This window comes from Lutra lutra, chromosome X, assembly GCF_902655055.1.
Source record: "Lutra lutra chromosome X, mLutLut1.2, whole genome shotgun sequence".
NCBI lineage: Eukaryota > Metazoa > Chordata > Mammalia > Carnivora > Mustelidae > Lutra > Lutra lutra.
In genome coordinates, this window is record NC_062296.1 from 16,396,250 (window position 1) to 16,422,301 (window position 26,052).

At 50.1% G+C, this 26,052-nt stretch overlaps 1 long non-coding RNA gene and 1 pseudogene across 1 annotated transcript; one reads left to right on the top strand and one right to left on the bottom strand.

Moving 5' to 3' along the window:
* Positions 1-4,875: 4,875 nt before the first annotated feature.
* On the bottom strand, positions 4,876-8,709 carry LOC125091682 (uncharacterized). Its single transcript, XR_007124732.1, has 3 exons — positions 8,659-8,709; positions 8,388-8,465; positions 4,876-5,251 (listed from the first exon to the last, which is right to left on the bottom strand). It is a non-coding gene; the product is annotated as an uncharacterized LOC125091682 (long non-coding RNA).
* Positions 8,710-14,404: 5,695 nt separating this feature from the next.
* LOC125092585 (uncharacterized) lies at positions 14,405-14,562 on the top strand (annotated as a pseudogene).
* The last annotated feature ends 11,490 nt before the right edge of the window (positions 14,563-26,052 follow it).

Here is a 26,052-nt window from a genome sequence, read left to right on the forward strand (position 1 = left end):
GCCCCAGGCGCTGGAGAGGCAGTAGAAAGGCACCCCAAGGGGAGCCCTCGCCCAGCCCCCAATCTCGCGCCCCTGCTGGCGACTGTCCCAGGCGGAGCTGTTCTCTGCTGCCTGCATCACAAAACATCACATGTAAAACACTCGGCACAAGACAGTAAAATGAAATGAATAAAAGAGAAAAATAAAACAGCGCAGAGCCTGGTGTGCACACGTGTGTGGGAGCCGACTGGGGGCAGATCAAGCTGGCAGATCTCCTCTCCTCTAAGTCCCTGCCCCTGGGGTCAGGGTAAGATAACACTGGCAGGACCTTCAGGGAATAACCTGCTGTGGGAAGTCAGGATGGATGACCTCCCATTCTCTCCTGGCTGGATTTCAAACAGCAGGTCCAAGCCCCTTCCTCCAGGATCTTGTGAGGTCACTGCAAGGAATAGCTAAGTTTTTTATATTCCTACTTGTGCATCACATACTATTCACTTTTATGCTCTACTATTCCTGTAAAAGAAACCAGAACAGATCTCAACCGGTTTGATATAAAAGCAAGATCGGTGCTGAGGACAATAAAGATCCGTGGCCCCTAAGACCCAGTGGACACAAGAGAGTATCTGAGAGACATGAACTGACCCTGCTCGAGAGCCACACCCCCTGTGGCACGGGTAGCAGGAGAGGATGGCAGGAGGCTCCTGGGTAGAGAATTGGTACCACATTTATATAACAGTGGAAACAAAGCCCTAGTACCAGACCTAGGGCGGGGGGTGGAAGAAGTTTCATAACAACAAAAATCACTGAATTGTTTGATTTTTTTTTCAAGAAGTCACATTATCTAAACATTTTTATAGCAGCAATTAAGGAATGTATGGATCCAAACATCATAATCAGAAATTTGAGGTTTTAGGGGCGCCTGGGTGGCTCAGTCTGTGAAGCTTCTCCCTTCAGCTTTGGTCTTGATCCAAGAGTCCTGAAATGCAGGCCCAACTTGGGTTAGGCTCCCTGCTCAGTGGGGATTCTTGCTTGTCCCCCTTCCTCCGTCCCCCACCACACGCCACCCCCCACACTCTTTCTCTCTCTCCTCAAATAAATAAATAAAATCTTTTTTAAAAAGAAATTTGAGGTTTTAGACTCAGCAGCCTTTTAAGAAGAGGTTAGAAAGATTACTGTAGAATCACAGTATCCACACACACAGTTTTAGAATGTGCAAAATCACCCCAGAGGTTTAAGAGTTACAACTTTTCAAAACATTTCCCAAGGCGTTGAAATAACTAAGTCTCAATTTATATTACAGGAAGACCTACTAGCAAATTGCTTAGCAATAGAGGAATTCCTGACTCTGAATGTCAGGAGCTCAAGGATATCAAGAACAGCTGAAGGGAGGGGAAATGCATGTATTTTGAAACGTATTTTAGCCTTCAATCTAGCTTGCAAGCACTTTTAGTAAAAACTCACTTCCTTTCTCGGAAGGAGGTTTCATTTCTTTCTGATAATATGATTTGTTACAAAGAGTGAATTATAGGGGCGTCTGGGTGGCTCAGTGGGTTAAAGCCTCTGCCTTCAGCTCAGGTCATGATCTCAGGGACCTGGGATCGAGCCCCGCATCGGGCTCTCTGCTCGGCAGGGAGTCTGCTTCCTCCTCTCTCTCTGTCTGCCTCTCTGCCTGCTTGTGATCTCTGTCTGTCAAATAAATAAATAAAATCTTGAAAAGAAAACAAAGAGTGAATTATATACATTTCTTCCACAAGAGAAAAGACAGAAGGTTACCACTTGCCTGGCGGTGACACATAGTCGGTGGGCAGAGTATGGCTTAGGGAAGTTCAAGTGTGTCACACAATGGTTGCTGATGAAAACTATTCAGACGACCCCAAAAAGAAACCTGATAAATCTTTCAATGAACATTAACATCCTCAGTTTATTCCTCAACCTCGTGAAGAGTATCTGTGAAAAATCCATCGCTTAATGGTGAAAGAATAAATTCTTCACGCCCCCATGATCAGAAATGAGACAAGCATATTTTATAGATTTCCCCATTCTATGAATGGAATCATATAAAACGTGCCTTTTGTTTCTGGCTTATTTCACTTAGCACAATGAGGTTCATCCATCTTGTAGCATGGATCACTATACCATTCCTTTGCATGTCCAAATAATATTCCGTTGTATGGATATACAATTTGTTAATCCATTCATCATTTGTTGCACATATGAGTTGTTTCTTCTATTGGGCTATTACGAATAAGGGTAAAATTCACATTTATCTGCAAGTGTTGGTGTAGACATATGTTTTCATTTCTCTTGGATATATGCTAGGCCGCTGGGAATTCTATGTTTACTTGTTTGAGGAACTGCTCAACTGTTTTGCAAAGTGTCTGCACCATTTTACATTCCTGTAACGTTTGAGGGTTCCAGTTTCTCCATATTCTCTCCAGCACATGTTAATTTCCGTTTTTTTGTTTGTTTGTTTGTTTGTTTGTTTTTGGCTAGCCTAGAGAGTGTGAATCCATACCTTATTGTGGTTTGGATTTGCATTTCCCTAGTAACTAATGATGTTGAGCATCTTTTCATGTGCTTGTTGGCCATTTGTCTATCTTCTTGGAGAAATTTCTATCCAAGTCCTTTGCCAGTTTTTCAATTGGGGTTTTATTTGTTGTTGTTGTTGTTGTTCAGTTGTAAGAGTTCATTATATATGCTGGATATTAGGATAACCAACTGATTTTTGCCAAAGACACCCAGACCATTCAGTGAAGAAAGGAAAATCCTTTTAATAAATGACCCCGGGACAGCTGGGTAAACACAGGCAAAAGGATGAAAAAAGACTCTTACCTCACACCATAGACAAAACTTAGAATGGATCAAAGACCAAAATGTAGGTCTTAAAACTATAAAACTCTTAGGGGCACATGGGTGGCCCAATCGTTGAGTGGCTGCCTTTGGCTCAGGCTCAGGTCACAATCCCGGGGTCCTGGAATGGAGCCCTGCATAGAGCTCCCTGCTTGGTGGGAAGCCTGCTTCTCCCTCTTCCGCTCCCCCTGCTTGTGTTCCTTCTCTTGCTGCCAAGTAAATAATTAAAAAAAAAAAAAAAAAAAAAAAAAAAAAACTATAAAACTCTTAGGAAAAACATAGAGGTGAATTTTCATGATCTTGGGTTTGGCCCTGGTTTCTTACCTACAATTCCAAAAGCACAACTAACAAAAGAAAACAAATAGATAAATTGCGCTTCGTCAACAATTTTACAATTTTTGCATCAATGGACAGCAGGAGCCCCAGGGAGATGAGCCGTAGGCGGTGCCAGCTGCTCTGGGGCGCCCCCAGTGCCACCCGCTGCTCCGGGTCGGGGACCTGTGAGCGCAGCTGTGCTTCGACGCCGCCTGGCACCAAAAGGTCCATGGCCACGGCCCTCCGCGCTGCGTGTCCCGTCGCTCAGAGTGGCGGCTGTAGGACTCGTCCCAAGCGCCTGTCGCGCCTCCCTTTGTTGTGAGCCGCGCGGCAGAGGGTGCGCGAAGCCGCCCCTCCCGCGACCCCGGAGGCCAAGTCAGATGGCGGCGGCACAGGGGACAGGCCCGGGGAGGCGACTGGATGTGAAGGGCCGCAGCGGTTACGCTTAACCGCCGGCCGGAGGGACAGGGAGGAGCGGGCGCCCCGAGGTGCGGGCAGGCGCGTGTGGGGGTGGCGGAGGACTGTGCCCGCCCGGCAGGGGGCACAGGGACTGGAATCGTCCCCCGCTTCCCGGGACAGGCGAGCCCACGGCTGCGCTGCTCCCACGGCTCCGCCCTCGCTCGGGTGCCCTGGTCGTCGCCCCCTCCCATCCCCCGGGGGCCGGCCGCGTCCCCACGGCGCACGACGGCCCGCTTCTGCACGCCCACGTCCTCACTCAGCCCCGCACATTCTCCGCTGCCAGCTGCGGCCCACCAGGCTTCACCCCACCCTGCCGAGGGGGGCCCCGGGGGACCGCGAGAAGAACTGTTGCCTTCAGGACACTTGGAGTGTATTGTTACTGGATGGAGAACCGGTTCCCAACTCAGATTCAGCTGCTCAAAAGTTAATACTCGAGAGACAAGTGATGGTGGGAAAGGAAAGGTTGTTTTATTCAGGAGGCCAGCAGCCTGGGAGGATAGCGGGCAGAAGTCTCAAAGACCATCTTCCCCGTCCAGGGGGAGCCTGACCGTTTTCAAAGAGAAGACTCAGGAAAAGGGGGTGGGGGCGAAGCTGTGCACGGGAGAAGCAGACAGACTTGGACAGACTTGCTGGCACCAGCCGGAACTGTTTTCCCAGGCCGTCAGGCCTTATCTCCTGGGAAAGTCTGGTCCTTCACTCCTCAAGGCCAGCGGTCTGCAAATCTCAAGGAAAGAGGTTAGCTCCACCACACACCAAGGGGCTTAGGTCAGTAAGCAAGGAGCCCCTAAGCTTAAGGCAAGTTCACCCTTAAGACAGGCTGGAGTGTGCTGTTACAATGGGACATTCCCATATTCAAATGCCCAGTGCTCTAAATTCTTTTATATAAAATAGAGCCAACAAAGAAGTAATGCTGTAGTTTCTGAATGATATTCTCATTAGCCTCAGAATTTAAAATATGGGTGTCCTCAATTTCCCAAGGGCTCTAACCCTGTTGTAGACAATGTGTTTCACCAGGGTAGCGACTAGGTTTCCCAGGGGGCCACACCTAGGCCTAGGGACGGGAGTCTCGGTTCTGGAAGGACCCACTTCTGCATCACCATTTCCCAGCTCTTGTTTCAGGTTAAAGGTGGACGAGATGGGACCTGCTGTGGGATCTCACCACCTCCCAGGCCGGGAGAGCCCCCGCATTCTGCGCGTTACCATGCATGGAATCCCCAACATAACTAACCCAAGAAAGCTGCTTGGTCATAAAAACGTGTCAAACCGTGGGAGTGAAAATGCAGCTTTTATTTGAACAGCTGAAGCAAGGCTATTGTTATTCTAAACTGGTTTTTTGCATTTTCCAAAATTGCACGGAGGCATGAGCACATAGGTTATGTGATTTTTTGGCAAGGGCCACCTCCACCCTGGTGCAGCTCGTGTCAACATCCACAGCCACTTGGACAGATCCAGATCATTTCTGTGGCTCCCTAACTGCCTACCGAGTAAAAAGCTCAGGACGTTTTTAGAGCCCAGGGTGGGTTTTAAGTATTCGTCTGCCTTCCTCTTGATGCTCGGGATGGGTATGCTGGGACGGACTTCAGAGCATACCCTCTCCATGACTCGTTGACGCTATGGATGGCTTCACAAAGAGCACAATGGAGGAAGCCTGAAAAAGATGAGTCGATCCAATGAGCCCAGGGGTCCCTTCCCCTGGCCACCTCCCTGCCACACACATTGTCCCAAGTCGTCGGAGGCACCATCTGTCTGGGAAATGCCAACCTCGTCATTTCTCCCCTTCTGTTGTGTACATGGGTCTGCGTCTAGAATCTATTCAGCTCCACTGGCATATTTTCAGTTCCCATTTTAATTGCTAACTAAGTCTGGTGTAGATTTTTGTAAGCTCACTATCACAGCTAACCCCACATAGGTTCTCCTCTATTGGATTGAATAATCAGCTCGTTTTATTTCGTGGCAAATGAAACTTGGTGGGGTTCATGACTGTGCTTTCACTGAATTCGTGGATTTATTTGGGGGAAAATTTAGAGGATCACAACAATGCATTTTCCTCTCCAGCAAGAAATGGTATTTTTTAAAAGATTTTATTTATTTATTTATTTATGTGAGAGAGAGAAAGAGAGAGAGAGACACGGGGTAGGAGGCGGGGGAGGAGGAGCGGAGGGAGAAGGACGAGCTGACTCTACGCTGAATGCAGAGCCCTAACCGGGGCTCGATCCCACAACTCTAAGATCATGACCTGAGCTGAAACCAAGAACCGAACACTCAACAGACTAAGCCACCCAGACATCCCCAAGAAATGGTATTGTTAGCATCAAAACAGTTGGCTCATTTAAAAGCTTCATGCATATTTCCCTCTATTTTTTTTTTAAATCAGGGGCACCTGGGTAGCTCAATCAGCTAAGCTTCTGATTTCAGCTCAGGTCATGATCTCAGAGTCCTAGGATGGAGCCCCACATCAGGTCCCCCATGAGGAGTCTGTTTGTCCCTCTTCCTCTCCCTCTGCCCCTCCCCGTGCGCATGCTCTTGCTTACTCTCTCTCTCAAATAAATAAATAAAATCTTTTAAAAATAAAATAATAAAAAAATAAAATTCACATGTCTTGAGGCTAGTATGAGCTGCATATATTATTTCATATTTTATTCTTGGAAAAGTATACAATATCTTCTTTTTTTAAAAAAAAGATTTTTTTTTAATATTTTATTTATTTATTTGTCAGCGCACAAGCAGGCAGAGAGGCAGGCAGAGGCGGAGAGAGAGAGGCAGGCTCTCCACCGAGCAAGGAGCCTGATGTGGGACTCGATCCCAGGACCCTGGGATCATGACCTGAGCTGAAGGCAGCAGCTTAGCCCACTGAACCACCCAGGCGTCCCTAAAAAAAAAAGATTTTATTTATTTATTTGAGAGAGAGAGAGAGAGAGAGTGCACGCTGAGGGAGAGGGAGAAGCAGGATCCCCACTGAGCAGGGAGCCTGATGCGGGGCTCAATCCCTGGACCCTGGGATTATGACCTGAGCTGAAGGCAGCGGGTTAACCGACTGAGCCACCCAGGTGCCCTCCAGTATCTTCCTTCATGTCTTTAATTTGTATCTAACCTTAGTTTTTGGTAAAACCTCTAGGTGAATGACTTGGCTATTCCAGAAACATTTACTTAAGAAGACAAAGGCAATTTTTCAAGTTTCCTTATGTAAATAAAATCTAATATCTCAATAATATGAAATAAGATTCAGCTATTAAAAAGGGTAAGAAAGGGGGCTCCTGGGTGGCTCAGTCGGTTAAGTGTCTGCCTTCGGCTCGGGTCATGATGCCAGGGTCTTGGGATCAAGCCCCACATAGAGCCCCACATAGGGCTCCCTGCTCAGCAGGGAGTCTGCTTCTCCCTCTGCCCCTCCCCCTTGCTCGTGCTCTCTCTCAAATAAATAAAATCTTATTTAAAAAAGGGTAAGAGGGGTCCTCTATGCACCCACAAGGAAACAGTCTCCAAGAAGTAGTCATTGAAGGAAGAAACTTGAAAAACAGTGTCTTATGCCCTCTGTTCTTCACAGAGTCATCTATACAGATAAAAGTAAATGCAAAGAGTAAGATCTGAAAAGTTTACAGCAAGCTGCTAATGCTGGTTCTTCTGGTGCAGGGCTGTAAGATGCTGGAGCATAGGAAATGAGGGGGTTATGAATTGATCCCTATAAATGCAATTCTTGTATTTTCTCCAACAAGAATGCAAAAATATGTGTAAGCGAGTTCTGCAAATTTCTTTAAGTAGAACAAGATTCCTCAGAAGCATAAGCTTGAGACAAAGATGCCAACACCAAGGTTGTTCTCCTTGGTTCTCCGAGGTTGCTCTGCTTGTTTCCTCCAAGGGAAGGGCACTGGAGCTCAGAAGAAAGGCACCAAAACCCACATCAAATGAACAGGGAACCAACCTGTAAATGGAGTTCAAGGCGGGAGAGCTGACCTAACCAGGAAAGATTCCCCACCCTTGTCTGTGACTCCAAGAAGTTTCACTCTGGAGGGAGCAAGGAGGTTTTGACACCCATTGTCTGGTCCGTTTCACACAATAGCTCATTTAACTTCTCCCAGCGTTGGTGGGTTCGGCTGTCACGCCCATTTATCCAGGAACCGAGGCCCAGGAAAGGTATGTAACCGGCCCAAGGTCTCATAGCTAGCCTGTGGCACAACCAGGATAGGAACCCAGCTTGTCTGACTTCAGAGCCCCATCCTTCCATGCTTTCAGGATGCTTGCCCTTGATCCTCATGGAAGTCAAGGAGACAATTCCCATCCTACTTATTTTGGTTACAGAACAGAGTATCTTTACATGGTCTATCTGGGATGGGAAGAAACCAGGACAACTGAGAATTCCCTGCCACTCTGTGCCTCAGAGTCTTCAGCTGTTATGTGAGACTGAGTGGGGCAGCCAGTGGGGAGGCAAATCACATCTCATAATAGTCATTTGCGTCCCTCAGTGTAGCACTACAGCAAACACAAAACCCTGTCCTCCCCATCAGTCCTCCAGCATCCTGTGAAAACCCATGTCCTACCTCCAGACAACACCCACACGGGTCACACCCTAATGTCAACAATACAGCCGTGGGACTACTTGGCTGAGGTCCGTGCAATGGCACGTGCCATGGATGTGAACTGCTATTTAAAAAGCAGGAATCAAAAACTTACGACGTACTGTATGGTGACTAAAATAACATAATAAAAAGATAAACAAATAAAAATGAAGAAATCTAAGAGTCATGACCATGAGCTGGATCCAGAGCTCGGGGAAGAGTGGAGAATCCTACCTGGGACTGAGTTCCCTTGCCGCTCTCACTGGGTGATTGGATCTCGAGGCCAGAGTCACTGACCATCGCCCAGTGGACCTGTTGAAATGCAATGAACACCGTTAGGACAGTGTGGTGAGCCCCACAGGGAAAGCGTTCACAGAGAGATTTCGCATCATCCAGCGAAGAGGTCTGACATAAGACAGAGGTGCGTCGCAGGGAGCGGGTATGAAAATGGCATCCTAGCACCTGTAATAGCTGACCCCCCTTCCCGAGGCCCTCCCCCACTCACCGTGTTCAGCCCTGAACCAGAAGTAACCCAGGTGGTGTTAGTCAGTGTCCATAGCCTGCCGTTCATTGCATGTGGTCACAAAGTTTTGAGAACCATTGTGAGTCACTATGACTCCTCTCTGGGCGCTTAACCAATCAGGCCCTGGGACTTAGAGAGAAGTAGAGGGAAAAAGAGGAAAGGGAAATTTTTTCCCCCTTCAGACCAGTTGTTACTCCTGGAGGAAACACAGTGACTGAGAACAGGCCTTGTCGGTCTGGGTAAAACACAGCCAGCCCATGCCATGTCTTCATCTGCCTCACGAAATAAATTGACCTGACGCCCCCCCGCCCCTCCCCCGCCAGCACTGCTGGGTGATAGTTGCAAGGATGACTGACACTTGCCCACGGGAGTAAGATGTTGCTGCCTGAAGCGGTTAGGAGCCTAAGCTCAGCGGACAGGACAGGACAGAACTCCTGATTCTCAGGATTATTGGGGAAAAGCACTCATAGCACCCCTGTGGTACAACCAAGGGGTTAATTCAAACTTGACTTAGGCCTGGGCTCCTTAAAGCCAGTAAAGCAATCATTGCCATAAAGGAGGACCCTAACTTTAATGATAGAGAGCAAACAGGGGCGCCTGGCTGGCTCAATTGGTAGAACACACAACTCTTGATCTCAGGGTTACGAGTTAGAGCCCAACGTTGAATACAGAGTTTACTTAAAAAAAAAAAAAACCTGGATACAGAGGGAAATATTTTTTTAAAGATTTTATTTATTTGACAGAGAGAGACACAGCGGGAGAGGGAACACAAGCAGGGGGAGTGGGAGAGGGAGAAGCAGGCTTCCTGCCGAGCAGGGAGCCCGATGTGGGGCTCGAACCCAGGACCCTGGGATCATGACCTGAGCCAAAGGCAGATACTTAACTAAGCTACCCAGGCACCCCTACGGGGAGAAATACTAAAAAACTGAAAGAGGGGAGTCTCTGGGTGGCTCAGTCAGTTAAGCAGCATCTGCCTTGGTTCAGGTCATGGTCTCAGGGTCCTGGGATGGAGCCCACATCAGGCTCCCTGCTCAGGAGGGAATCTGCTTCTCCCTCTCCCTCTGCCCCTCTCCTCATGCTCTCTCTCTCTCTCTCTCAAAAATAAATAAAAATTTTTAAAAAGATTTTCCCTCTCCCTCCGCTCCTCCCCTTCACCCCCATTCGCTCTCTCTCTTTCTCTAAAAAAAGAAAACAGAGAGGTCCATAGTTTGACCCAACTGGAAATCTAACATTTACTAGAATAATATATATATATATATATATATATATATATATATATATATATATACACACACATATATATATATAAAATAAAATTAAAGGATGCTGATGGGCTTTTATGTTCTGGGCTTGGAATGAAATTTATCATCAGCTGGTGAAACTTCACGGCCTTAATCAGTATTCGGACTCAAAGTACAATTGTACCTGGGAATTCCACTAAATGTAAACAAAGTACCTCCGTACTCTTAGGGTAGTTACCAAACATAAAATACAGACAAATAAGTGTTCCATGGTCAAAAGTCCCATTGCCCTCAAATATCCCATAGTGGGCATGGACACTCTGACCCACTGAGTAAAAAATTAGAATTAAGTCTTTGTGGCTTACAATTGGCTTAACAAAATGGAACCCCATGGAACTCCCCTCTCCCCTGCCTGAAATAGTTGAGGAAGTCCAATATAAATAAAAATAGGGCCTTAGTATTGGAAGCTATTATGCATGACCTATTTATAGAAGTTGTAATTCTCCCTGCTGCCTCTCTATGGAACAGTCCACCCTGGCCTGTTCTTAAACTTAGGAAAAAAATGAATGGCACTCCACGGGAAGAATCCATTCTCTTGCCTTTCCAGCTTCTAGAGGCTGCCCACATTTACTGGCTAGTAGTTCCTATCACTCCAACCTCTGCTTCTGTCCTCACAGCTCCTTCTCTGACTCTGACACGGCTCTGACTCCAGTCACAACCCTCTCAGCACCCACAACATAAAAAAAAAAAAAACCTGCCACATCTTTTAGTCACGTTTGGTTTGTGGAAACAGCATATTCCTCAATTAAAAACTTCATTTAAAAAAATAAAAATAAAATAAAAATAAAGGGTGGCTCAGTCAGTGGTTAAGCATCCAACTCTCGATCTCAGCCCAGGTCTTGATCTCGGGGTCAGGAGTTCAAGCCCCTCATTGGGTTCCACGCTGGGCATGGAGCCTACTAAAAAAATACATAAATAATAATAAGATAAATAGATAAAAATTTTAAAAATGAAAATTGTATTTATGCCCATTTATGTTGATACTTTCAAATAAGCCTACTTTGAATGCAGTGCCCTCTAACACAAGACCCCAGAATCTGTCCAAATTGCAATACAATGGGCACTCCTATTAGTGTCCCCCCCACCCACAGAGGCCCTTTCACTGTAGAAGATTTAGAATAGTTTTTTGTTGTTGCTGTTTTTGGTTTTGTTTTGTTTTGTTTTTTACTGCTGGCGGTCTCTGGACCATCTGTGAGCCCATGATCTTCTAATGCAAGCACCTGGCTCCATGATATGTGATATGTGCTATAAGAGGGGCAATCAGCGGCCACATAGTGGGCTGTCCCGGAAATAGGCCCTGAGCCCATGACTCTCCATACCCAGTTATCAATTACGCCTTGGGTCATGGAAGCAGTACCCCACAAGCTGGGCAGACACCGAGATCTCCTTGCTATGTGGTACAGCCAAATCTGGTCCCTCTGGCATATCCTACCTGCAGGAAAGGGTGGTACTCTCGGCCCTCACTCTCTTCCCAGATGCCATAGTGCTGAAGTAGGTCATCCTTATCATTGAACCCTTGACCTAATGCGGAAGCCCATGGGATCAGCTGGCTGAAAGGCAAAGGGAGTTTGCACACCTTATCACCACCATCGTATGCAGTGGAGCTTGACCAAGAAGATTCTCACAAGGATGAGACTCAAGAATAAACGCATTTGATCAAACTTTTGTCTTCTAAATTTGTCTTTCTGCATACCCTGATTTTTCTTCCAACTTTTAGGTTTTAAAGCTTTCAAACCTACAGAAGAGTTAAGAGAATAGTATAGTAAACACCCATATACCATTTACCTAGACTCGGTAATGTTCCAAGTTTACTGTGGTTGACCCTTGGACTGTATAAGTTTGAACTGTGCACACAGGTCTACATATAAGCAGTTTTTTTTTTTCAAAAATACAGTATGGTGTAAATACAATACAGTATATAATACATATAACACACAAAATATGTGTTCATTGACTGTTTATGGTATCAGTAAGGCTTCTGGTCAACAGGAGGCTATTAGTAGTTAAGTCTTGTGGGAGTCAAGAGTATTTAAATTTTTTTTTTTATTTAGTGTAGTTGACACACAATGTTATGTTACTTTCAGGTGTACAACATAGTGGCTGTTCACCACAACATAAATACCACCTGTCACCATGCAAAACTATTACAAGATTAGTGACCATATTCTTTATGATGTGCTTTTTATTCCTGTGACCTATCCATTCCATAACTGGAAGCCTGGATCTCCCACTCCCCTTCATCCATTTTTGCCCATCCCCTCACCTCCCACCCCTCTGACAAACATCAGCTTGTTCTCTCTATTTATAGGTCTGATTCTGCTTTTTGTTTGCTCAATTTTTTTGCTTTTTTAAACTGCATGTATGAGTGAAATCATATGGGATTTCTTTCTCAGTCTGACTTATTTCATTTTGGATAATACACTCTAGGTCCTTTATGTTCGTAAATGGCAAGATCTCATCTTTTTTATGGCTGCATAATATTTCAATGTGCACATGAAACGATCTTTAACATCACTCAACATCAGGGAAATGCAAGTCAAAAACACAATGTGATATCACCTTACACCTGTCGGAATGGCTAAAATCAAAAAGACAAGAAATAACAAGTGTTGGTTAGGATGTGCAGGAAAGGGAACACTTGCACACTGTTGGTGGGAATAGAAGTTGGCACAGCCACTGTGGAAAACACCAGGGAGTTTCCTCAAAAAATTAAAAATAGAAATACCATATGATCCAGTAATTCCACTACCGGGTAGTCAAGAGTCTTACTCAAATTTTTTATTATGCACTGAGGAGGGATGGTTGGTGCTCCAACCGCCATGTTGTTGTTCAAAGATCAACTGTATATTTTTGTCTTCTCTCTCTCATTCTGTGCTTCTCTGTTTCTGTTTCTCTCACTCTCTCTCACACAAACATACTTTTATAGTTACAATTCTTCTATCAGCCCACAATCAAAATTCCCCAACTGTCCCAATATCATCTCCTTTGTACCTTGTTTCTAATCAAAGACTATACAAAACATTTACTTGTCGTGACTGTATAGTCTAATTTGACCTAGAAAACATCTGCACTTCTCCAGTATTTTTTTCTTACAACATAGTGATGTTTTTGGAAAAGTTCATTGTAAGTAGAATTCCTCTAAATTTTGATTTGTCTGATTTTCTTTAGTATCAGACCAAAGTTAAATATTAAAGAGTCTCAAGATTTATCCATTGTAATTGATGGAGAATATTCTGCTTATAATAAATAAGAAATCTAAGAGTGGGTAAATCCCTGATTTTCTTACAATTTTTTACTCAGTGATTTTAGCATCCTTTAATGCTCTTTTCCTGAATAATTTTAAGGGTGGTTAAAAATGATGATGTTTCTAGGGTGCCTGGGTGGGTCAGTCAGTTAGGCATCTGCCTTTGGCTGGGGTCATGATCCCAGGGTCCTGGGATGGAGTCCTGCATGGGGAAATCCTTGCTCAGTGGGGAGTCTTCCTCTCCCTCTTTTGCTCCCCCTGCTTGTGCTCTCTATATCTCTGACAAATAAATAAAATCTTTTTTAAAATGGTGATATTTCTAAGGAGATCTTTTTCTTCTCTGCCTGTTAATTAACATTATTAGCTCATCACAGGTTAAACTTTCTGCACTTTTCATGAACCCTTCAGCTTAGAGATGTTGTGGAGGGATTCTGTTTGTTTGTTTAGATTTTGACCATTTGATTACTTTTGAATATGTCAATCTTCACAAGCTAGGACAGAATCAAACCACAGCAATCTAGTCTTCTTGGGGTCCAGGCCCCATCTTGCCATCTTTAGCGGAGTGACAGGCTAAAACAAGGAGCTAAGAACGGAATTTTAAACTCTAAATAATACCTACTTATCTACATTTTCCCTCAGGAAACAACCCCCCCCCCCCCGCCGCCAAGGTCCAGTCATTAAAGGCAGGATACACAGAATATCTTGATCTACGAAGGACAGAATGACCCCAATTATACGCTGGCCAATGTACTGGTGAACCAGATTAGAGGTGGGCAAGGACTGGCGAACAGAGAAAGTGTTTACATTTTGAAAACTGGCTCGGAAGTTTTAAAAATTGCCTGTTACCAGGGCATCTGGGTGGCTTAGTTGATTAAGCATCAGACTCTTGATTTTGGCTCTGGTTGTGATCTCAGGGTCGTGGGATCAAGTCCCACATGAGTCTCTGTGCCAGATGTGGAGTCTGCTTGAGCTTTTCTCTCTCTCCCTCTCCCTCCATCCCTGTCCCGAACCTCCTCTCCCTGTGTAAAAAAAAAAAAATTGCCAATTACCATCAAGAAGAAAGCAAAGAAAAAATATTGCAGATGTGTCTATGTGAATACTTGACTTTGCCGAAGTCTCCCGCTAGAACACAAAGTTAGAGATGAGTGTCAGGGATCAGATGCTTAGATAGTTTCAAAATACATGCTTTGAGCAATGGCAGTATCATAGCCAATGAAGTTTATCCAAGGCGTGGTTATTGCTAATTGAAAACTTTTCCCAAAATACAATCCTTAGTAATAAGAATTTGACCTACTGCATCCCTCCATCTGCCACCTGAACACATAATGACGGACCATAAGGACTATTTAAAAGAAATGTTCAAGTCTACAAAGGGCGGTGGAAGCCATACGTCCCACTACAAAATAAGCTCCAACTTTCCTGTCCGAGTAACAGGGCTACTCTTCCGGAATGGACATTCCAAGTGGCCAAACTTGTCAGCTGTGTTCGCCAGGGCCGAGAGGTGAAAAATAGAGCTAAAGAGTGTCATCCGCTCAATGTAAAATCAGGGTCAGCTAACACCCTTGGAACAAGCTCAGAATCTGCCCATCATCCGCTCAATGTAAAATCAGGGTCAGCTAACACCCTTGGAACAAGCTCAGAATCTGCCCATCATTTGTAAAACAATTGCAATAAAGGCCCTCTGTGCCATCTCAGGAGGGCTTTTCTTAAACTGAAGGTCAGTATAGTCTGTACTGGAGAGCCTTAAGCATTTGGCTTTACTACTGGGGATTCCAGCAGCCAGGCTGGTTCGAGAAGTCATCCAACTGGGCTGCCTCGACGACAGTCAGAGCACGCCCAGCAGCCCACCCTGAGCTCCTCACAGCTGCCCGAGGCCACCTAGCAGACCTCACCTAACTGCCCCAACCCGGACGCCCCGCCCCCAGATCCAACCAGCAAGGCATCCATCCATCTCATGAGTGCTCCTACTAGGCACTGTATGCACGGAGTTTTTAAAGATTGAGATACTCACCCAGAGCCAGAATTCAAACTCCTGAGCTCTTTTTATTCAATTTGAGACCACTTGGCCCGTGCATGTTTTATATTTCATATGAGGACTCGATCCTTTGGGTGTTTCCCAACAGCTCTCGATACGGAGTTCACTGAACTGTGTTACTACAAGAACACCCAAGCCCAGCACATTTCATGAAAATGGATGAACCCCAAAGAGTATTTATAATGCAAACAGCAGATACGGGAGCTCAGGTTTACCCGGAAAGATGTCACTGGGCTCTCAATGGGACCAGGAAGCACCGAAAGGACCCTGAAGGTAGCTGGCTCAGAGCCAGCCTCTGGTGGTTAAGGATGGGACCATCATGTGATGAAAGTTCCACACAGGGAAGTGGAAGCTCCTGCACCCTCCCACGTGCTTGGAACAACCACGGCAAATCTCACTGGAGTCTAAGACATCTATGAAATCATCTGAGATGACCACAACTTTTGAAAGCAAGATGGACTGAAATAGTAGAAATATTTTTTTGAACCAGGGAACAATAAAGATCCACATCATGGAATGTATCGCTATTTCATTCTCTTTTTTTTTAAGATTTTTTTATTTATTTGACAGACAGAGATCACAAGTAGGCAGAGAGGCAGGCAGGGGAGGGGGGAAGCAGGCTCCCCACTGAGCAGAGAGCCCAATGTGGGGCTCAATCTCAGGACCCTGGGATCATGACCTGAGCTGAAGGCAGAGGCTTTAACCCACTGAGTCACCCAGGCGCCCCTATTTTGTTCTTTTCCGTAGCTGAAACTCCCCCATTGTATGGATTTACTATGTTTCTGTATCCAGTAATCAACTGCTGTGTGTGCAGGGTTCCGCAGGCCAGCATGAATAAAGGTGCAATAAATATTTGTATACAGCCACCTGTGTGCACATAGGGTTAGAGTTGTGTTGGATATATACTAAAGAGTGGGATTTCTGGGTTATGTAGCAATTCTATGCTTACCTTTTTGAAATATTTTAATAATTTAAAAATTTTATCTGGTCCATGACGTCCCTCAAGTTTGAGGTCTCTCATGTGTCTTAATTAAGCAAAAATGCCAAAACCCAAGAACGCCAATTTGGGCGCAATGGGCCAAATCCCCAGGAACCCTTATCAAAATGCCCATGTTGGAGCCGGTGCTAGAGCCAACGCCTCAGGGTGTCCAGGTGGGGTGAAGAAATCAGAATGTTTAACAAGCTCTCCCAAGAACTTCTCCCCTGGCTAAGGGAAAGGTAGAAAGTGCTGAGCCCGGATTTAGGAGATAGTGGGGTCCCTGCCCAGGCCTGCCCCTCTCCTCCTGCCGGCCTCCAGCTGAGCTGGCCCTTGCTTGGGGGGGTGGGGGAGGAGCAGACCCACTGGCCAGCCCTGGGGCCACCAAGGGGACTCCCCACCTGGCCTCAGCGGCTCCCATCGGGCGAGGCCAGGCCAGGTGACTGACCCCAGCAGCAGCGGACCCAGCATCATCGAGAGCCTGGAGGCAGTGAGGCCTGAGGCCAGAGGCGCGGACTCCCCGAGGGCGGGTGGCGGGGCTCCCTTGGGTGGCTCACAGCCCGCGACGGCCGCCTCCAGTGCTGACAGACGGGCGGACGCGGGTAGGAGAACAGCACAAGGCCATTGCGCGTCTCCGGGTCCGGGAATGGAAGGGGCAGCTGGTCCCTGTGCGTCCCTCGTCCGGGAACGAAGGGCCACGGCCTGGCGGGTCCCTGTGTATCCGTGGGCCGGAGGATGGAAGGACTGACGCGTGGATCGCCCCTGTGCGTCCCTGGACACAGGAATGGAAGGGGCACGGGTCCCTGTGCATCCCTGGGCGGGGGAATGGAAAGACCATTGCGGTGCTCGAGCCTGCGCACCCCTGGACGCCGGAAAGGAATGGGAGGCGGGTCCCTGCGCGTCCCTGTGAGCGGGAAAGGAAGGGGCGGTGCGAGGCGGGTCCTTGTGCGTCCCCGGATGCGGAGAAAGAATGGGACGTAGGGCACTGTGTGTCCCTGGGCGCGGGAATGAACGGGGCGGCTCGTGGCGGGCCCTGTGCGTCCTAGAGACGCTTGCTTGCCCAGGGAGCTGGGACCCCTTTGTCCCCCGAGGCGGTGGGACCCGGTTGCCTCCAGCCCTGACTTGGGATTCAGTGGGAGTAGGCGCGACCTGTGACGCGCCTCTGTCCTTCCAAAGAGCCCAGGGACGAGTGACCAGAGGGCGGCGGACTCCTGTCTGTCCCGCGTCCCCGCCACCGCTGCCTGCGACCTGGCCGGGCCTTCCCAGGGTTGTCCGGGTCTGGGAGCGCTGTAGGGGCGCAGAGCCACCTTGTGGGGAGAGCGCGGGGGCCGTGCCCGCGCCCCGGGCAGCCGATTTGTAACCGGCTTTTAGACGTTCCCGCGACGTGTCTCTCTTCACCTTTCCCCGAGTCCCGCTTTGCACACACCCTCTTTATCTGTGGGCCGGGTGAGCGCGGGCTCGCTCGGGCCGGTTTGGGGAGAAGCCCTGGGTCCTGGAGCAAAAGAGACCCTCCCACAAAGGCTGCTCGCAGAGGGTCCTCAGCGCGACGGTGGGAAGCAGCCCAGAGACCGGAGATACCGCGGGAGTGCTCCCCATGGGGGAAGCCAGCTGCAAACACGGACAGATGGAGATAGAGGGGATCCTGGGACGACCCCTGTGCTCTTCATGGGAAAGGCCGGACCCTGTTCTCTCATAGTTGGCGACAGACACTGGAATAAGATCTTCTAAACTCTAAACTCAAGTTTCTCCAGTAACAGGGGGCCACAGAACCTTGGAGGAATGGCGGAAGCAAAGGCATTTCCCATTTGGAGTCAAGCAAACCAAAGAGCCGCAGGTGGAGCAGGACAAAGAGGGGCTGTTGATCCTGGGAAAGCCTGTGCACCAGGGAGACTATCTGTCCCAGCCCCGCCCTTACAGGGAAATTAACAAATTGCATGCTATTAGGAATACAAATAGTAATAGATGAATAATAGATGAACCACTCAGGATGAGAGAACTCAAGGCCCTGTATTGACACGACCACCCCAGTGATGGGGAGGACAGTAAGGTCAGCGCAGGGTGCACAGATTAGGTTCCAGGTCCATTACTGAAATGTCACTTTTTTAAGAATCAGCTCAGGCAGCAGGCCCAAGGGTCATACTTTGCAACCCCTCCCTGCTCAAGAGGACTGTCTTACTTCCTTTCTTTCAGTGCACTGACCCCTAAGTGAGCTACTTGCTCCCAGCACACCCGTTGGGAAGCTCTACCGCAGAACACCCGGGCCCAGAAACAGGGGGTGCTGGTTCCCTGGGCTTTCATGTGACTCATTAAAACCTCGTTGCTAACAAAGCCCAGACAGATCCTTCCTGCCCCCTAGTCCTGGCGCCATAACACCATCCATTCAGGGAGGCCAGGGTGATGCCCTGACAGGGGTGAGATAGATGGTCAAGGACAGTGGTGAGCCACAGCCCATCTCAAGATCACCCTCCCCACAGGAACCCCGTGGGAGAGCACAGGGGTGGGGGAGAGGTGAGACAATCCACGGCCTCTGTATCCTTCCTGTCCAGGGGTGGGCTTCTCGGGGGTTCCCATGGGGCTAGGGCTGCTTCAGCAGGATGAGTTTCAGGAGAACCTGGAGCCAACAGTGCTCCCACTTGCCCCATCCTGTCCCGTGACTCCATGGCTCAGGAAGCCCGGTGAGCATGAACAGAAGGCAAGTTCCATCAGGGCAGAGCATTTTGTCCTCTTGGTTCAAGACTATAGAGATGCCTGGGTGGCTCAGTCAGTTAAGTGTCTACCTTCAGCTCAGGTCATGATCCCAGAGTCCTGGAATCGAGCCCCATATTGGGCTCCCTGCTCAGTGGAGAGCCTGCTTCTCCCTCTCCCTCTGCCTGCCACTCTGCCTACTTGTGCTCTCTACCTCTCTGTCAAATAAATAAATAAATAAATCTTAAAAAAAAAAAAAAGACTACAAATCAGTGACTACAACAGTGCCTGGCACATAAAAGGGAATCAGTAAGAATTGTGGAGCGAGGGACGCCTGGGTGGCTCAGTTGGTTAAGCAGCTGCCTTCGGCTCGGGTCATGATCCCAGAGTCCTGGGATCGAGTCCCGCATCGGGCTCCTTGCTCGGCGGGGAGCCTGCTTCTCCCTCTGCCTCTGCCTGCCACTCTGTATGCCTGTGCTCGCTCTCTCTTCCTCTCTCTCTCTGATAAATAAATAAAATCTTAAAAAAAAAAAAAAAAAGAATTGTGGAGCGAACCAGTGGGTGAAAGCCTACGTTCTACAGGATACGCATTCCTACTACATACCCACGGAGAGAGGAACTAACCACTGGATGGTCGGGAGGTCACACTGCCCTGTAATGCAAACTCAGTAGCAAGCTTTACTTATCAACTGACAGCTGATTATGGTACCAGGCAGGCCAGGGCACTGCTGGGGGGTGACGCCAACCACAGAGGGGACCCTTCTGAGCCCACGGTGCACTCATCCTGCAGGAGGTGGAGGTCCGTGGCAGGGGATGGCTCCTGGGCCTCGGGTTCTAGGTGACACCAGCCAGGTGTGCACTCTCCCCTGGGCATGTGTCCCCCTGCCCCCGGCTGTAATGGGGATGTGAGGATGCTCTCACCTCCCTGCGGGGTTTTCTGAGGACCACGTGGCCGTAATGCCTGGACAGCCCTGAGCCTAGTGCTTGGCAGAGACACGGGCTCGGCTCATCGGATCCATGCTTCAGGGTAGGACCGCTGTCCAGCCCAGCAAAACTTCTCGGTGCTCACGGGTGACCCTGACACAGTGATGCTTGCCCTGGTGTCCCCTGAGTCAACCCCACTCAGTCCCTGACTCTGGGGCAGGATTTCAGGATACAAAGGGCAGCCACTTTCATGTGGCCCCGGACCTCCTTCCAGCAACTGGCCTAGGACTTGACCACTTGGCGTCAAATACATGTGTGTTTGGAAAACGAAGTCATATGCACCCTCTAATCAGGGAGACCCAGCATACGGGACTCAGGAAGGAGTGTGCCGGAGCTGCTGGGGAAATGCAGGGGAGGGAAGCCCCCCTGACCACAGGCTGCTCTGCCAGCTCCTATTCTTGTTTTGGGTATTAAAGACACTGATGGAGGTAAATCTTTAAAATTACCAATATATTGGGGGCATCTGGGTGACTCAGTTGGTTTAGCATCTGACTCGTGATTTCAGCTTGGGTTAAGATGTTGGGGTCATGAGATCGAGCCCCACATTGTCCTCTGCACTCAGTGCAGACTCTGCTTGAGATTTCTTCTCTCCTCTGCTCCTCCCCCTGTTCATGCTCTCCTGGTCTAAAATTTTTTTTTTAAATTATCACTATATTTGTAACAGTTTTTTTTTAAAGATTTTATTTATTTATTTGACAGACAGAGATCACAAGTAGGCAGAGAGAGAGAGAGAGAAGAGGAAACAGGTTCCCCGCTGAGCAGAGAGACCAATGCAGGGCTCGATCCCAGGACCCTGAGATCATGAGCTGAGCTGAAGGCAGAGGCTTTAACCCATTGAGCCGCCCAGGTGCCCCTTGTAACAGTTTTTTATTCAAGAACCTTAACACCTTCACCATGAGGACCTAGCCTGCACTAGAACTCTGAGAAGTCCTGTCTGACAATGAAAACTGGAACTGGAACAGAGTACAGGGGAGAAAGGAATCGACCCCCTTATCCCAGGTGATACTCACAGAAACCGTACTAAAGGTAAAAGAACCTGTCAAGAACCTCACCTTGAGGGGCGCCTGGGTGGCTCAGAGGGTTAAAGCCTCTGCCTTCGGTTCAGGTCATGATCTGAGGGTCCTGGGATCGAGCCCCGCATCGGGCTTTCTGCTCAGCAGGGAACCTGCTTCCTCCTCTCTCTCTGTCTGCCTCTCTGCCTACTTGTGATCTGTTTGTCAAGTAAATAAAAAAGAACCTCACCTTGTGCTCATATAAACACATACTATTTTTGCATAATTTAGCACGACTTTAATCTTCTAGAAAAGCCCTACTTTAGGAGCACCTGGGTGGCTCAGTGGGTTAAAGCCTCTGCCTTTGGCTCAGGTCATGATCCCAGAGTTCTGAGATCAAGCCCTGCATTAGGCTCTCTGCTCAGCGGGGAGCCTGCTTCCTCCTCTCTCTCTGCCTGCCTCTCTGCCTACTTGTGACCTCTCTCTCTCTGTCAAATAAGTAAATAAAATCTTTTTATTTTTTAAAAAAAAGGGCCAGACAGGGAAAAGATTAGGCTTTGTGGGCCACATTCAGTCTGTCCCTTACTCTCCTTCTTCCTTGTTTTAAAAAAGCAACCTTTTGGGGGCACCCGGGGGCGTGCAGTCAGTAAAGCATCCGACTCCTGGTTTTGGTTCAGCTCTTGATCTCATGGTTCTGAGATCGAGCCCCGCAATGGGCTCTGCGCTTAGCGAGGAGTCTGCCTGAGACTCTCTCTCCCTCTGCCCATCCCATTCCTGCTTATTCTCTCCCCCTCAAATAAATAAATAAGCCTTTTTGAAAAAAAAATTTCTTAAAGATTTTACTTATTTATTTGAGAGAGAAAGTATTGAGAGCATGAGCAAGGGGAGAGGCAGACGAGGGGGCAGAAGGAAAAGCAGACTCTCAACTGACAGGGGAGACCAACGGGAAGGCGTTTTTTTTTTTCCAAGATTTTATTTATTTACTTGATAGAGAGAGAGAGAGAGAGAGAGAGATCACAAGTAGGCAGAGAGGCAGGCAGAGAGAGAAGGGGAAGTAGGCTCCCTGCAGAGCAGAGAGCCCAATGCGGGGCTCTATCCCAGGATCCTGAGATCATGACCTAAACCAAAGGCAGACGCTTTACCCACTGAGCCTCCCAGGTGCCCCTAAATAAATAAATCTTAACAACAACAACAACAGTCTCACGGGTTAAATGTGCTGTAGCTTCCAGGGTTTACGAACACAGGCTGTGGCCGGATCTGGCCCGCACCCCGTCCAGCACGATATTGATGTTCTTGGAGGATGGAGGTGGGTAGATTGTGTTCCCTAGGAATTCCATTTGAGTGTATTGAAGGGGACATGACAGACTATTTGTCATCGGAGGGGGGCTGGGTCTGATACCAGGAGAAACGAGCCATACACTGATCCGAGTGGAAGACAAATAGAAAGGTCTGTTGGGAGATCCTGGGGACAAACGGGATGCAGAGACAGACGTCTGACACAGTGGCAGCCGGCTCCACTCCTTTCCTGCGGTCTCACCCCAAGATGCCAAAGGCGACGCCCACCCTCAGTCCTGGTGGCTCGGCTTCTGGGCAGAAGCCCTCCCTTTGGAACACAACGCCTCTCTGTGCGGCAGCTCCGGGGGCCTCAAACAGCTCTCTGTGAGGACAGGATGCTGAGTCATGGCATCCACACTGGCAGCTCCGGGACCGGGTCCTCAGAGTGCGGGTCTGGCTTCAGCTGCAGATGGCAAAGCTCCCAGAGTCTGTGAGGCCCGGCTGCTTCTTTGTACTGGAACTGCCCAGATCGCTGGCGAAGGCTTCTCAGTCTGCATCGCAGTCTCAAAACCGGGAGCCCATCTTCAGCCAGGCCTGGATGGCACAACCCATGGCCACCGCCACTGCCCTCTTCTGGCGGGATGCCACAGCTCTGATGGCTCTGGGGCCCCAAGTCTCAGATTCCAGTGTGCTTCTATGTGCAGGCGTCAGGAGGAGCCACCCACAGCGGACGGCAGGACAAAAGCAGACAGGAAGAACAGCAGTGATCACCCCAGGCCATACTCACCTCCCTTGACTTGCTCACTTTCCACCAAGCCCTCCCGCGGCCGACCCTGACCTTTCAGATGGGTCAGAGATGCTGATGGCAAAGCGCTGGACTCACTTTCTAGAAAAGTACACAGACACATCCAATCTGCGTCCAGTTTCCAAAAGGTTCTTAAAATGTACAAGCCCATCCTCAGAGCCTCTAGTACTGTGCTGTCCCATAGGGTAGCCACTAGAGCCATGGGGACATAAAGTGCAGAGTGATTCAAGTACAGTTCTGGTCCTCGCTACACTTCATATGCCCCCCAGCCATCAGGGCAGGAAGTTCTCCCAAGCGGCTTGACTCTAGAATTTCACCAAGGCTAAGAACACCTGCCTTGAGGAGAACCCAGCATCCACGTGCTGGCGGGAGACCCCACTCCCAGGCTAATGTGGGCTCTCTTCTGTTTTGGTAGATACACAGGCCACAGAAGGCATGGGGAGCAATTCCGACAACTCTGGCGAATAACCCTGAAAGTCCATGTGGCCCTGAGTCACGCTCGGTCACCTTCAGCCATCAGCGTCTCAGCTAGAGCCTCATCTCCACAGGCTGCCAATCCACAACCCTTCATTCTTCTCCACTCAACATGCGTGTACGTCCGCCCACATCAGCCTGACCCTCGTCCTGCGATGGCATGTCAAGGGGCCTTTTAATGTCAGCAACACCCCGCCACAGGGCAGGCCACCAGCCACCTGGTCTGCACCAGTAACCAAAGACACTGATCACATTCACGGCGCTATGTCCCAGGGCTGTTCCAAGTCTCCCGCACGCGGCAGGTCACGTGATGCTCACGCAGAGCGAGCAGGTGGGGACTAGCATGATGTCCTGGGTACAGATGGAGGGACGGAGGCTGGAGGCTGACGGGCACTGAGTAAGCTGTGCCAGGTCCCATGGTCAGTGCCAGAGGGAAACGGTGACGAGGCTACAATACACAAACCTGCTGATGCTCATGTCCGCAAACATCCAAGTGCTCTATGTGCAACGTTTGAGGCCACGCTTGTGGTGACAGAGGTGGTGACAGAGGTGGTGACATGCATCTCCACAGGTCTCCAGACCTGTACCCGCCCTCACGCTCTCCCTCGAGCTGCCCGTCCACAACTCGGGGACCTGGCCTCTTCCCTGCAGGGGAGCAGGTGAAAACACCCTCAGGACTCTTGCTGCCCAGTCACGGAGAACGGCACTGTTCCCCTCCCATCCCCGGGCAAGTGTCTTTTCCTGAAACATGGACTGGTTTCTTAGAGAGGGGGAGGGGGCGGAGGGAGACAGAGAGACTGTCCAGCGGACTCGGGGCTGGGCTGCAGCCTGACCTCCCCCACCCCGAGATCAGGACCTGAGCTGAAACCAGCTCCAGCGGCTGAGCCTCCCAGGCGCCCCCTCGTGCCAGTTTCTCCAAGGACACCCGGGGTCTCTCCTTGCAATGTCAGCTTCAGAAAAAGTCCTGTGCTGCCTGCAGCTGCGTGGAAGCCAAAGGCAGCGCGCCTGGCCCGGCCCAGAGGAAGCGCTCCAGCAAGGTTACTGCTCCCCACGACTCATCCCTAGAAAGCCTCCACGTCCCCGCCTGGGCACTGAACCCTCTTCTCTGGAAGGCATCCAGGACCCGGGCCGGCTTGGGCTGTGGACCCGCCCTGACCCTGCTCAGCCTCGCAGCCCGCCACCCTCCCCAGGGGCGCCCGAACGCTCCACCGCGTCCAGCGGGGCCCTCACTGTCCCGCCGTCCCTCCACCGCCCTCCCACAGGGAAACCTCTCTGCACCCCAGGACTCACGGCTTCTCCCCACACGGCCCGAGCGAGCCCGCGCTCACACGGCCCACGGATAAAGAGGGTGTGTGCAAAGCGGGACTCGGGGAAAGGCGAGGAGGAACACGTCGCGGGAACGTCTAAAAGCCGGTTACAAATCGGCTGCCCGGGGCGCGGGCACGGCCCCCGCGCGCTCCCCACAGGATGTCCCGGCGCCCTGACCGGCGCTCTGGCCCGGGACAACCCCGGGAAGCCCGGCTGGATCTCAGGGAGCGGCGGCGGGGATCTGGGCCGGACAGGGGCACACCGCCTGTCACTCATCCATGGGCTCTTTGGAAGGACAGAGTCGCGTCACAGGTCGCGCCTACTCCCACTGAATCCCAAGTCAGGGCTGGAGGCGACCAGGTCCCACGGCCTCAGGGAACAAAGGAGTCCCAGCTCCCTGGGCAAGCAAGCGTCTCTAGGACGCACAGGGCCCGCCACGAGCCGCCCCGTTCATTCCCGCGCCCAGGGACACACAGTGCCCTTCTTCCAATTCATTCTCTGCATCCGGGGACGCACAGGGACCCGCCTCGCACCGCCCCTTCCTTTCCCGCTCACAGGGACGCGCAGGGACCCGCCTCCCATTCCTTTCCGGCGTCCAGGGGTGCGCAGGCTCGAGCACCGCAATGGTCTTTCCATTCCCCCGCCCAGGGATGCACAGGGACCCGTGCCCCTTCCATTCCTGTGTCCAGGGACGCACAGGGGCGATCCACGCGTCAGTCCTTCCATCCTCCGGCCCACGGATACACAGGGACCCGCCAGGCCGTGGCCCTTCGTTCCCGGACGAGGGACGCACAGGGACCAGCTGCCCCTTCCATTCCCGGACCCGGAGACGCGCAATGGCCTTGTGCTGTTCTCCTACCCGCGTCCGCCCGTCTGTCAGCACTGGAGGCGGCCGTCGCGGGCTGTGAGCCACCCAAGGGAGCCCCGCCACCCGCCCTCGGGGAGTCCGCGCCTCTGGCCTCAGGCCTCACTGCCTCCAGGCTCTCGATGATGCTGGGTCCGCTGCTGCTGGGGTCAGTCGCCTGGCCTGGCCTCGCCCGATGGGAGCCGCTGAGGCCAGGTGGGAAGTCCCCTTGGTGGCCCCAGGGCTGGCCAGTGGGTCTGCTCCTCCCCCACCCCCCCAAGCAAGGGCCAGCTCAGCTGGAGGCCGGCAGGAGGAGATGGGCAGGCCTGGGCAGGGACCCCACTATCTCCTAAATCCGGGCTCAGCACTTTCTACCTTCCCCTTAGCCAGGGGAGAAGTTTTTGGGAGAGCTTGTTAAACATTCTGATTTCTTCACCCCACCTGGATGCCTTG